Here is a 14,805-nt window from a genome sequence, read left to right as displayed (position 1 = left end):
ACTCCATGTTGGGGGTAAAGCTGGATAAGGCAATGACTGCTTTTGAGCTCTTCACAGCTGAGCAGGGCAGGAGAGCTGCGTGGAGACGTTGGGTGCTTACACTGGTGTGGGCACGGTGGCCACGAGACAGTGGGAGACATTCCTGCCTGGCGGTTCAGGAAAAAGTGTTTTGGAGATGACACCTGAGAAAGCTGAATCTCCAAGATTGAGTTAAAGCGAGACAGGCAATGAGGTGAAGTAGGTACCGGAGCAACAAAACATTAGGTTCTGCTGGATTTTAAAGTTTAAGGAGACTGGGAGGAAGTGGGAGGGAGGAGGAAATGGGGAAACAGTACAGGACCGGCTGTTTTTTTTTTAAAAGATTTTATTTATTCATTTGAGAGAGCACAAACGGGGAGAGGCAGAGGGAGAAGGAGACTCCCCGTTGAGCTGGGAGCCCGACAGCACTCGATCCCAGGACCTGGAGATCATGACCTGAGCCAAAGGCAGACGCTCATCCTTCTAAGCCACCCAGGCGCCCCAGGACTGGCTATTCTGTGCTTAGGAACTGGCTTTGTCCTGAGGGCGACAGAGTCCCTTTTAGGACTTTTGAGCAGGGGAGTGGTCAGCTTTGCATTTTTACATCTCAGGTGACTGGAGGATGGACAGGGTTGGGTGCCATTGAAAGGTAAAGATACTCCACCCAGATTGTGGTCTTTTTCCTTTCCCACTAAAAAGAACCAGAACTTCTTGGGGACATGGTTCTGAGGGGTCTGCTTAGGAGATGTGCAGGATGCACCCAGAGCATAATGCTATGGCAGAGAGTAAACAAGTCAAAGGTGGCTGGTATAAGTCAGGGATGCAGGGGCTAACCTGAAGAGGTGCCTCCTGGCTGAAGATGTGATCATTTGTCAAATGTTTTAAATCTACAAGTTCATGATGATATTTTAAAAATATCTTATTGGTCACCTTTGAAGGATGCTAGTACTTGTTAATAAAGAGAAAGAAACAAGCATGTATCTTTTCTGTATTAACTGTGCAGCAAGGTAGTCAAAAAGTGAGTGAAAGTTTCTATCTACAGAAATATTCCAGCTATTAGATGATGGAATTATAGGGTTAATTTATCACTATTTTGTAAACCTCTAATGAAATAATGAAAACATTACCATTGAAGCTTTCTTGGGGGGAAAAAAAAGAATCTGAATCATATTAAGTTCTAGATCTAAGTACTGGTTTACAGGAAAGACATGAATCAGAGAACTGTGTTAAATGACATCATGGGGATGTAAGCAGCAAAATCCAGTAAATGTAAAACTAAGGACAAACAACCTGGCTTCTTAAAAAAAAAAAAAAGGGCAAAGAAAAGACAAAATGAAAAAACAAGAGGGAAAGGAACCTAGAGAATAAGACTTACGAGCCATATCAACAAAATGCAAGCATGGATCCTAATTCAAATAAACCAACTATAAATGAGAGAGAGACAGACAACTGGGGCAATTTGAACCTGTGGTTACCATTCTCCAGGACGACCTCCTAAAATCCTAGCCTCCTGGTATTCCCACCCTCTCACAGTGAAGCAGGCTGGCATGTGTGACCCAGGAAATATTGTAGACGTGTGTGTGACTTACGAGGCTGGGTCATGAAAGTCTTGCAGCTTCCTCCTTGGATCCTTGGTTTGCTTGCTCTGGGGAAACCAGGCAAGGTTGTGAGGCCATTCAAGCTGCCCTGTGGAGAGCCCTGGTACTGAGGACTGGAGCCCCTTGCCAATAGCCAGCACCCACTTGCCAGCCAGTGTCGATGTGCTGCACGGAAAGCAGATCCTCCGGGACCTGTTGGATTTCCAGGTGACTGGCATCTCAGGAGACACTGATCCAGAACCACCTAGCTCATCTGCTCTCAGGTTTCCAGCCCATGGGAACTGTGAGCAGCAATAAATGTTTATTATTGTTTTAAATCACCCAGTTACACAGCAGTGGATAACTAATGCAAATATGATTAGTTAATGATTTAAAGAAATACCTAATGCATAATGTGAAGAATGTTACTGTGATTTTTTTTTTTTTAATTTGAGAGAGAGAGAGCATGAGCAGGGGGAGCAGCAGAGGGAGAAGGAGAAGCAGACTCCCGGCTGAGCAGGGAGCCTGACATGGGGCTCGATCCCAGGACCCTGAGATCACAACCTGAGCTGAAGCAGACGCCCAACCGAGCCACCCAGGTGCCCCTGGTATTGTGATTGTTATTTGAAAGTTGTTTTAGAGACTCATACTGAAATATTTATAGATGCATTAATATGCTGAAATTTGCTTCAAAATAACGCGGTTAGGCGGCAACAGGAAGTGAGCGGTACAGATGAAGTGAATGGCCATGAGTTTATACTGGTTGTAGCAATGGGCGTATTCATTGTACTAGTCTCTACTTTTTTGCATTGTTGAAATCTTCTATAATAAAAAGTTTTGTTTTTTTTTTTTTTAAAGGTACTTACAGTGGTCCAGACAAGAGAAAAGATGGCTGCACCAGAGCAGTAGTTATAAGGGTTGGAGGAAAGATGATGGAAGTAAAATATTCAGAAGGCAAATGCGCAGGTTTTAATGACTGAACAGACATGGGGACGTGAGAAAGACAGGAGAATCAAGGGTGACTCTGGGATCTGGATAGACCCAACCGCCAACTGCCAGCTGTGTAAGCTTGGGTGAGTTACTCAAGATCTCTGTGCCTCCTTTTCCCTCTGCTCCTTCCCCACCCCAATACATAAATAAAATCGTTATATTTGAGAGAGAGAGAGAGAGAGTGTGTGTGTGAGAGAGCACAAGCAGGGGGGAGCCGCAGAGGGAGAGGGAGCCCGATATAGGGCTCGATCCCAAGACCCTGGGATCATGCCCTGAGTTGAAGGCAGACGTTTAACTGACTGAGCCACCCAGGCGCCCCAGAATAAATAAAATCTTAAAACAAAACAAAACAAAACCCAGTACTACCTAAAGGATCATTGTAAGGATTAAGTTAATTAAAATATATAAAGCACTTGGAACAGTGTTTAGCACAAAGTAAACCCTCTAAGTGGTAGTTCTTCCACTGGGGAGGCCCAGGACTCCTGTGGGATGGTGGTTTTGGCTTTGGCCATATTGGGATTACAGTGGTGGGGGGGACTTCCATGAAGATGTCAGGAGGCATTTGCAGCATTTACATCCCCATTCTGAAGTCCTGGGGGGAAGTTAGAGATAGAGATGTGGATGATTCGGCACATTTTAAAACCAAAGTGAGGCAGCTCTTTGAACAGACACTTCTTCAAAGATACACAAATGGCAAATAAACACATGAAAAGATGTTAAATATAATTAGATATCAGGCAAATGCAAACTAAAGCAACAATGAAATGCCACTCTACACATACTAGAATGACTAAAATTTTAAAGAAATAGTGATAATACCAAGTAGTTATAAAGATGTGGAGCAACTAGAACCCTCATACACTGCCAGTGGTAAAGTGAAATGGTACAACTTCTGGAAAACAATTTGGCACTTTCTCATAAAATTAAATACCTGTTAACCATACAACCCAGCAATTGCGCTACTGGATGTTTATCCTAGAAAAATAAAAATGTGTGTTCACACAAAAACCTGTACATGAACATTCACAGAAACTTCATTTGTAATAACCCAAATCTGGAACAAGCCAAGTATTCTTCAACAGGTGAATGGATAAACTAACTGTGGTACGTCCATACAATGGAATACTACTCTGCAGTAAAATGGGATAAGCCATAGATAAATAAATAACAACCTGGATGGATCTCAAAGGCATCATTTTAGGAAGAATGATCAAGCCCAACAGAGCCCCGGGAACCTCATATTTCAGGAGCATATGGAAACCTAGTCCACGGCTCTCCAACACAGCAAGTGCTGCCTAGGTTCAGGACCTACTGAATCTTGTCTGGGTTACTGCTCCTGCCTCCTCACTGGCCTTAGCCCCCAGCACACTATTTCTAGATGGACCTTTCTGACAGTAAGCGCTGAACTTTTCAATGGCACCTCTTTGCTGTCAGGAGAAAGTTCAAACTTCTCATTGTATACTCAAAAATCCTCCCATCTTTCAGTGCTCCAGCCATAATAAACTGATCTTTATGCTATAGAATGTTCCATTCGGTCCCTCACTGCTAGGCTTTGGCGTTTACATTTTTCTGCCTAGAACTCTCACCCCCAGCCTCTGTGCGTGACTCAGTTACACCTACTCTGCAGGTCTGAGTCCTGATATCACCTCATCTAGGGAGACTGGTTTACAGCCCCTTCGGCGGCCTCCATAGCACGTGGGTACCCTCCATTACACCACCACCCACGTTCCCCTGTGATCACCCAGTGACTGTTTGGCATCAACCACTAGAACTGTGAGTCCCGAGGGAGGGGGCATGTCATATTCCCCTCTGGGTCCCTGGTTCCTAGCTCAGTGTCTCACACCCACTATGTGCCCAACCAGTGTTCGTTGTATAAACAACAGTGTGGTTGGATGAGGAAATGAAGGAAGGAGAGGGTAGGTCCAAGTGCACATATTCATATTCTCTGTACTTTGCGCAACTCTGTGAGGGCGTGGGGAGACCGGCAGCTGATTTAGGGCGTTGGTGACAAATGACGAAGGGAGGGCACCCTGCATTTCCTCTTCTCTCCACTGGGTGGCAGTTCAGGCCCGCGAACCTCTCCGACGGGCACGGCTGCCGTGGCGCCACTTGGTGGCAATATATTTCCCAACTGTTCTGCAGGAAATGATTTTTTTTTTTTTCAGGATAAAGAATCGTGGACAAAGAAAATATGCGGCAAACTTAAATTGGGGCTTTTAAGCTCCAACTCCTTGGAGTGCTCCTGCCTGAGAGAAGGCCCCCAGGGCTACCCTGTTGGTTTCCCCACGAGTCAATGACGAGAAACCTGCTTTCCTGATGGCTTCTGCCACCGTAGGCCCCAGTGGCCCTCTGCTCACTCTTCCCTGACCACCTGCTCTCCTGCAGGAAACTTTCTCTGTAGTTATTAGAGATCTGTCTCCAGTTGTCCTCTCCCTCCATGTCCATGTCACTTTGGGATACTTCAGTGCTCCGTGGATGACCCTCCACCACCCAGCTCCCGGGTTCCTTGATCTTCCGGTCCTCTGCCGTGACTTTTCCCTCTGCCTCATTTCAGCCAGCAGCACCGGATGTAAAAGTCTACTCTTCTGCTCTCAGACCACAACCACACATGGTTCCAACTCTCACTACCTCTCTCTGCTTCTCCCCAGCACTGTGGTTGTACCGAAACCCCAGCCCGGCCCCTTCACCCCTCCACTGTCTCCCACGCCTTTCGGGGCCCTCCTAGCGGCCCCTCCCTCTTTGTTGTGCTGTTGAAAGCACCCTCTGGAGCTGAACTGCCTGGTTTGACTCACAGCTCTTCCGCAGGGAGCCCTGGACCTCGGACAGCTTCCTTGAGCTCTCTGAGCCTCACACTCTCATACGAAAGTGGGGATAAAAGACTGCGGTGGGGTAACTGAGTTACTATGGATAAGCACTTCGAACAGTGCCCGGCACACTGTAAATGATGTTTGCTCTGACTTATTATTATTCTTTTTTTTTTTTAAAGATTTTATTTATTTATTTGAGAGAGAGAGAGAATGAGAGATAGAAAGCACGAGAGGGAAGAGGGTCCGAGGGAGAAGCAGACCCCCTGCTGAGCAGGGAGCCCGATGTGGGACTCGATCCCGGGACTCCAGGATCATGACTTGAGCCGAAGGCAGTCGCTTAACCAACTGAGCCACCCTGGCGCCCTGATTTATTATTATTCTTGCTCAAGCTGGAGCCTATGGCGGATGACCTCACCAGCCACCTCAACTCCCTCATCAGCAAAACCCACCCTTGCACTATTCCCACAATCTTCCTTCTCTAGGCTTAGAACCAGGCCTCTGCACCCCGGTAAGAAAAGAAACAGCCACCACAAGAGCTCCACTTTCCTGTAGATTGGTGCCACAAGACATTCCTGCTCTTCAGCCGCCGCCGGGCTCCAGCCTCGTTTGAAAATCCTTGACTCGCCCTTAACCTGGTCCCTCTTCTCGGTCCGCAGTGACCATTCCACATCTTCACCACGTTCCCCATCCACAAGCTATGAAATTCAAAGGGTACAAAAGGGTGCACTGGATTGTGGTAAGTTGATAAAGATGGCCACAATATTTGGTAGATGTTTCCACTGAGGTGCGATGCCCACTCATCTCCCGCACTCTGATCCTCGTAGCCCCGGCACATTCCCTCCTCTGTTCCCGTCCCCTGAAAGCCTTCCGCTGGGCCCTCTAGAGCTCACCGCTCCTCGTCAGCGAGCTCCTTCTGGACGTCGCCTCTGTGACGAGTACCTCTCCCCTCCCGCCTCGCCCCGAGGACGCTGTCTTCTTTCCCTCAGCTCACACGTCACCAGGCCAGAAGGTGCGCAGGTGCCCTCCTTGCTCTTCAGCGCTGCTTTCAGACCCTTCTCTTTCCCTCAAGCCCCTCAGCCTTGAGTCTCCTGTTGACAGACTATCCGTTCACTCTCCCTCCCTTTCCCGCTCACCTAACAATCCCCGGGTTCCTTCCTCTCATTTCTTGAAGGCTCTGGCTCCTGCCTCATGGTCGTTCCCTCTGATGCGAATTGTGTCCTAGTTCTTCGAGATTTCAACATCCACACAGATAGTTCCATGATCTCTTCTCCTCCAACGACCTTGCCCTTTACCCTGTCTGAACTACTCACGGCCGTGGCCATTTCCTGGTCCTTGTCCTTCCCGGTAACTTCAACGCCTCTGGGTCCCAGGGCCGCTGTAACGAAGTACCACCGACTGGGAAGCTGGAACAACCGAAGGTTGTTGCCTCACAGTTCCGGAGGCTGGAAGTCCGAGATCAAGGTGTTGGCGGGGTTGGTTCCTTCTTGAGGACTGTGAGGGAGCGTCCGTGTCCTTCGGACCTCTCCCCTGACTTCTGGTGGTTTGCTGGCAGTCGTTGATGGGTATTCCTTGGCCTGTAGATGCATCGCCATGATCTCTGCCTGTGTCTTCACATGGCCTCTCCCCGTGCGCCGGTCTGTCCTTATGTCTGATTTTCCACTTTTTATAAGGACACCAGTCATATTGGATTAGGGCCCACCCACATGACTTCATTTTAGCTGGATGACCCCTGTAAAGTCTTTATTTCCGTTCTGAGGTACTGGGGGTTAGGACTTAAACATTTTTTTTTTGAGGGGGGCACAGTTTAACCCATAACACCTCCTATCATCTCAACCTCATGCGTCCCACCCTCTGATCACCACCTCATTTCTTCCCAACTCATTCCCTCTAGTACCCTATCACCAAAATTCCTTTGGTCCCGCCAGGACCTGCCATCTACTGATTGTACCTCTGTCACGCCTCCCCTTTATCATTCTCTCTTCCCTCTTTAACCAAGGTAAAGCCCACAGCCAACTAATAGAATCACTCCCTTGCATATACCTTTAATCCCCTGGCCTCCCTCTCTCTCCTCTATGTTGTAGTCATTTGGTAAATTGGCAGCCCTGGCTAATCCTGTCTATTCTGTACCAAACACGGCAGGAGAAAAACCCCAAAACATTTGTAAATAGAAATAGAAAGTTTGATGAAAATGAAACATTTACACAGTTTCAAAGTACCTCTCCATTATGTTCTTATTAATTATACAGGGAAAAATAGTAAATGTATAATGGATTAGTCTGGCAAACACCAACTTATGTAATGAAAATGAACATTCTTCTTCTTATTTTTTTTTAAGATTTTATTTATTTGACAGAGAGAGACACAGCGAGAGCGGGAACACAAGCAGGGGGAGTGGGAGAGGGAGAAGCAGGCTTCCCCGCGGAGGAGGGAGCCCGATGTGGGGCTCGCGGGATCATGACCCGAGCCGAAGGCAGACGCTTAACGACTGAGCCACCCAGGCGCCCCAGAAAATGAACATCCTTAGTAATGAGATAAGTCTCACTTGAAGGGACGCCCGGGTGGCACAGTTGGTTGAGCGTCCAACTCTTGGTTTCCACTCGGGTCATGATCTCAGGGTCGTAGGATCGGGCCCACGTTGGGCTCTGCACTCAGCATGGAGTCTGCTTGGGATTCTCTCTCCCTCTGCCCCTCCACCCCCCATTCTCTCTCTCTCTCTCAAATAAATAAATAAAATCTTTTTAAAAAGTCAGTCTCACTTTAAAGGTTATTTATTTATTTATTTATTTGAGAGAGAGAATGAGAGATAGAGAGCACGAGAGGGAAGAGGGTCAGAGGGAGAAGCAGACTCCCTGCTGAGCAGGGAGCCCGATGCGGGACTCGATCCCGGGACTCCAGGATCATGACCTGAGCCGAAGGCCGTTGCTTAACCAACTGAGCCACCCAGGTGCCCAAAAAGAGTAAGTCTCGCTTTAAATTCCTAATCACCTCAAGTGGACCCTTCATGCGGCATGGTACCCCTACTCCATTCCCTAGTGTATTTACTCTTGACCTTCTAGATGACTAGTCATACTATCTCCTCTCTTCTCAAATCTCCAACACCTCATTTTCCATCCTCCCTCTTAGCTGATTATTGACCTCTTATTGATTATTGATTAGCTGACCTTGATTATTTCCTGGAGAAAGTGAAAGCAATCACAGGAGTACTTCTCTAAGTAGACACTCATACACTCAACTGCATCTCTGCCTTCCTTCCTCCTGTCCCTGTAGATGCTGCTTAGGGCCACACATGCCCTAGAGCCCAACAGTTCCCTTTTCTCTCTCCTGGAATCATCAAATTTTCTCTATTTTTTCTTTCCTATAAGAAAATGCCTTAATTTCTTCTATCTTTAAGAAATCCTCTCTTAAGGGTGCCTGGGCAGTTCAGTCAGTTAAGCACCTGACTTTGGCTCAGGTAAGGATCTCAGGGTTGTGAGATCTAGTCCCACATCAGGCTCTCCACTTAGTGCGGGGTCTGCTTCTCCTTCGGCCTCTGCCCCTCTTCCTGCTTGTGAGCTCTCTCTCAAATGAATAAATAAAATCGTAAAAAAAAAAAAAAAAAATCCTCTCTTAGGTCCTAAGAACCCTAAGGAACAACTCCCCAGTAGCAATGAGCATACCCAGGCTCCAGATCTTGGTTTCCAAATATCACTCCCCACCAAAAGAAACCAGGGCTCTTTGGAGAAATGGTGGATTCCAGGGTTGGGTTGAGGAAAGTCCAAGATGACTCTTGAGCATGTTATGCCAGAAAGTACATCCTCAAAGAATGGTGGGGGTTTGTCAAAGCGAGTGATGGAAGCCAGCTTGAAGGGGCTCCTACTGGCCAAATCATGGACAGTTTGAGCACCAACGTAAATAATGATAGTAATGGATTACAAACCACTGACTAAAATAGGAAGTCATGAGTTCATACCGACATAAGCAAATGAATAAATAGAAAGTTTGATGAAAATGAAACATTTACAGTTTCAAAGTACCTCCCCATTATGTTCTTATTAATTATACAGGGAAAAATAGTAAATGTATAATGGAGAAGTCTGGCAAACACCAACTTAAATAATGAAAATGAACATCCTTAGTAATGAGATAAATGCAAATTATGGCCCCTAAAGTTAAAAAATGTCAAAGTCTCAGGGCGCCTGGGTGGCTCAGTCAGTTAAGCATCTGCCTTCGGCTCAGGTCATGATCCTGGGGTCCTGGAATCAAGTCCCGAATCGGGCTCCTTGCTCAGCAGGGAGCCTGCTTCTCCTTCTCCCTTTGCCCTTCTCCCTGCTCATACTCTCTCTTCCAAATAAATAAACAAAATCTTTTAAAAAAATGTCAAGGTCTCAAAAGTCAAGGACAGTTTGGGGGTACCTGAGTGGCTCAGTCAGTTAAGTGTCTGACTCTTGATTTCTGCTCAGGTCATGATCTCAGGGTTGTGAGATGGAGCCCCATGTCGGGATCCCTGCTGGGTGTGGAGTCTGCTTGGGATTCTCTCTTTCCCTCTGCCCTCTGCCCCTCCCTCACCTCCTTTCTTGAGAGAAAAAAAAAAAGAAAAAAGTCAAGGACAGATTGAAGAATTGCTCCAGTTTGAAGGACACTAAAGAAATGTCTAAAAGCAATGTGTGACTTTTGAACTGGCTATAAATGACATTATTTGGACAACTGGTGAAACTTGGATGTGGTCTGAGGATTAGATTGTCATTATATATTAATTCCTGATTTTGATAATGGTATGAGGGTATATAAGAGAATGCCCTTGTTTGTAGATAATCTACAGTCAAGTATTGGGTGATGGATCATCAAGTTGGCAAGCTTTTTTTTTTTTTTTTAAAGATTTTCTTTATTTGACAGAGAGACACAGTGAGAAAGGGAACACAGCAGGGGGAGTGGGAGAGGGAGAAGCAGGCTCCCCGCTGAGCAGGGAGCCCGATGCGGGGCTTGATCCCAGGACCCTGGGATCATGACCTGAGCTGAAGGCAGATGCTTAACGACTGAGCCACCCAGGCGCCCCAAGTTGGCAGCTTTCAAGGGGGTTAGAAGAAAGTTTTTGTACTGTACTTAAAACATTTATGTAAGTTTGAAATAGTTTGAAAAATAAGACTTAAAAAAAATAGTAAATATTGCATTTCTTGACCCCACTCTCTTCTCCACTTTCTTGGAAGAGTCATACATACTCCAAGGCTTCCTTTCCCATTTTTTTCTTGAACCACTCCAAACAGCTTTCATTTCCACCAGTACTCTTGCTAAGGTCACCAGTGACTTCTGTATTGCTAAATTGAAGAAACAATTTTCAATCCTCATTTGACAGACACATCAGCAAAACTTGACACTGATTAATCTTTCTTGAAACATTTTCGTTTTTTATATTCCAGGACCCCACATTCTCTTGGTACTATTTTTTCAGTCTCCTCTGTGATCTCTCCTCATTTCCTCCGACCTCTGAAGAAATTAAGGATCCCAGGATTTAGGACTCAGAACTTTCCTCTTCTCACTCCTTTGTTGAGCTCATCCAGCCCCTGGCTTTAAATAACATCCATATGTTGATGACTTACTAATTTATATCTCTAGCCCAGGCTTCTTTTCTAAACTCTGGACTTGTATAACCAATTGCTTACTCCACATTTTCCATTGGCTGGTGTCCAATAGACATCTCAAATTTAACATGGCCAACACTTAACTCCTCATCTTCCCTCCCCCAAGTCTGCTCTATTTACTCTCCCCCTTATCGGTTAATGGCAACTTCTTCCTACCAGTTGCTCCAAAACCCTTGGAGTTACCCTTGGCTCTTCTCCTTTCTTCACATCAATTACATTAGCAAATTTTATTGTCTACGGTGCCTCCACCCTGGAACAGGTCGCCACCATCTGTCATTGGAGTTACCCAAGAGGTCCCCTTACTGGTCTGCGGCCATACTTGCCCTCTCTAGTTTATTCTTTATCAGTCTCTAACAGCTCCCCATTTCTCTCTGAGTAAAAAGTCAAAGTCCCTAACTTTGGGCCACAAGACTCTACGTGGTCACTTACTCTGACCGCACTGGCTGAGAATAAATAATAATACTGAATGATGTAGAAGATCATTGTTAGTGAAATGCAATTTGTTAGTATCTGTAAAAAATTTAAATTAAGCATATACTATGACCTAGCAATTCCTTTTTTTTAAAAAAAGTATTTTATTTATTTGAGAGAGAGTGAGCATGAGCAGGGTGAGGGGCAGAGGGAGAAGCAGACTCCCCTCTGAGCAGGGAGCCTGATGCGGGGCCCGATCCCGGGACTCCAGGATCATGACCTGAGCTGAAAGCGGACGCTAAACTGACTGAGCCACCCAGGCGGCCCTGACCTAGCAACTCCATTGGTAAAAATTTATCTTGTGAAAATACACAAGTGGCCAAAGACACATATGCAATGTTCGCTGCAGCACTATTTGTCATGGCAACACAAATTAGCATGGCCCATCCATACAACGGAAGACCGTGTATGATAATGGAGATTCACGGACTTTGGAAAAATCTCCAAGATATATTATTAAATGCTAAAAGAAGCAGATCAGTAACTGTAGAATAATCTCATCGTTTAATAAAAGGTCAACGTAAACATGCTGTGTGTGTGTGTGCGCGCGCGTGCATTTAAAACATGATTTGAAAAGGTTACTGATCAACATGGGTTATATCTGGGGAGTGAGGCTGGGAGCTGGAGTATGAAAGATGCTTCTTCCTTCTATAATGTTCTATTCAATTTCAGTCACCTTTTTTTTTAAAGAAAAAAATGCACCTGTTAAAAAAGTTTTTTTAAAAAAACATGCATTTTTATAATTTGTATGTCTTTATTCATTATAAAAAAGATTTTTAAAAGTTTATCCCCATCCCAAGATCATAGAAATGCTCACCTGTATTTACTTCACATTCACGTGTCTTTAAAAAAAAGTACATGTTTGAATTAACTCACACAGGATTAAAGGATGGGTGTGTATATCTAGAGTTTGCTGCAGAGCATGAGTGTTTCTTTTTTAAAACCTTTTTTGATAAAGAAAACAAAACATACTATTTGTAGAAAATCTAGCAATAAAAACTCTTGGCAAGCCAGAGAAAACCTGTTAACATTTTAGGACATTTCCTGTAAAAGGCAGGGTGTCCAGTGGTGTGAAACCTGAAACCTTCTCAGTCTTTTGCTGATGCCTTAATGCCATTTGAGGGGGGATAAGGGGGGCCTGGCAGTTTTGGCTTCCTCTGTTTGGAGAATTCAGCAGAAGGGGTCACACACAATGGTAAGGCAAACATCACTCATTCTTCATGGAGAAAATAGTGAGGTCACCTTAATCCTGCAAGCCGATGTTGCCAACCGAGATATGCAGTGTTCTGCCATAGTGAAGATCAAGTAGTCTTTTAGCCAAAGCCTTCCTTGAAGTACAAGGAAAAACGGGTTCCCCAGGAGTGTCTTTGACTTACTTGTGTGTCCCCCCTCCACAGGATTACTTCAGATGGAGGGTGGACATGGGGAGATTTAGGAATGAGAGCTGCCCCACCTTGGAACTGTCAGTAGGGCAGGGCTGGCTCCAAGGTACCAGGTGTGGCTGATGTTGCGTGGCTCACACTGCCCCAGGGGCCAAGGGGACACCTTGCATTTGCAACACTGCAGAACAGAGCCTGACAGCACACGGGCCAGACCCTGGTGACACAAACATGGATGTGCCACTTGGTCTCAGCTTGCGAAGTGGAGTCCAGAGTCAAACCCACCATCCCAAATTCTTTCCCGGAAAGGACAGAGGGTAAATATCCGGCAGGCAAACAATTCTGGACTAACAAGGAAATGAGGTAATACATCAGGTTCAAACAGAGAAAGGCGCCTGAAGAACCCAGAAATAAAAAATTAGAAGGATGTAGCCTTTGTATAAGCCCCCACGGCAAAAGGCAGATTAGCAGCTTGGCAATATCATTTGCTAGCCCATAAAAGCGGAAGGGACAATGGGAAAGGAGCTGCAGGTAGAAGATGGAAGTGAGAAAATGGGATTTGGACGTTTAGGGAAAACCAAGATAGCTGACTTGACCCTTCTCTAAGTCTTGCTAATTTCTTCCAAGACATCAACGAAGGGAAACGGGAGGAGGGAGAGAGGCCAGATTAAAGGAGACATAGGAAGAACTAGAGAGCTAAGGAGAAAGGTGCTCTGGCCCAATCTCCTGATCTTCCTTCCATAGATAAGGAAAACCAAGGCCCAGAGAAAGGATGCCACTTTCCCACAAAACCAGACTCAGTGGCTAAGACTCTTGAGTTTCCTGTCTAGTGCTCTCAAGCCCTGCCCATCAGGAGTGATCCATAGGCCAAAAAGGGAGGAGGAGATTAAGGTCCTGCCAGAAGAAAGGCAAGCTACACACTCGGAAAGAAACCACTCTCTTGAGGCTCCATCACTTCTCAGCCAGGCTGGTGGCATGGTAGGTGTTTATTTTAATGGGAGGAGTTCTTCTACTGCTCTCTGGAGCATTCTGGGGCTGGAGACACCAGTGTTAGGAGCTAGTATAAAGGGAGGCCCAGACACTCCCTACCCTGACCTTCCTTGGGCTGGCCAGGGCACCGAGCAACAGCCAGCGTATCAACGAGGTGTGAATGGGCCCAGCTCCTACTCCCTGCCAGGCACCCCTGACCTCAGCTCTGCAAGCCTGTGGTGCCAACACAGACCATGTGTTCACCATAGGGCCCCCACCCCCATGATGAACAGTCCAGAATCCCAGCCACAAGGCCAGGGGTACTGAGTGTATGCTGCCCAGGTGGCCTTCGGACTGTACATCACGGGGAGAGGCTAGGTGCCAGCTAGGTCTGATGGGCACTCAACAGGTCACCCCACACCCTGGCAACCTGGGCAGGAAGGAGGCCCTCCTTGGCTGGCCAATGTGTGATGGTCTAGGTGCCCCTGGCTTACCTCCAGGTAATGCCCAGCTTCATGCCCAATGGGAAATCCAAGGGCTAGAGGGCCACCGCCACCCCATGGCCTTTTCATGCCATGTGGAGAGTACGAAATAACTCCTAGAAGCCTAGACCCTTCCACACAGCCTCGTTCTTGGCCCCCCTTCCTGAAGTGAGACTTTCAGAGCAAGGGGAACTTCTGGTTGAAATCTGAGGTAGAGGGGCGCCTGGGTGGCTCAGTCGGTTAAGCGTCTGCCTTCGGCTCAGGTCATGATCCCAGGGTCCTGAGATCAAGCCCCATGTCGGGCTCCCTGCTCCGCGGGGAGCCTGCTTCTCCCTCTCCCTCTGCTGCTCCCCTTGCTTGTGTTCCTGCTCTCTCCCTGTCAAATAAATACATAAAATCTTTAAAAAGAAAGAAAGAAAGAAAGAAACAAAGAAAGAAACAAAGAAAGAAAAAGAAAGAAAGAAAGAAAGAAAGAAAGAAAGAAAGAAAGAAAGAAA

This window comes from Callorhinus ursinus, unplaced genomic scaffold (assembly GCF_003265705.2).
Source record: "Callorhinus ursinus isolate GAN/ISIS: 27379988/994484 unplaced genomic scaffold, GSC_fseal_2.0 scaffold44, whole genome shotgun sequence".
Taxonomy (NCBI): domain Eukaryota; kingdom Metazoa; phylum Chordata; class Mammalia; order Carnivora; family Otariidae; genus Callorhinus; species Callorhinus ursinus.
Note: the sequence above shows the minus strand (reverse complement) of the source record.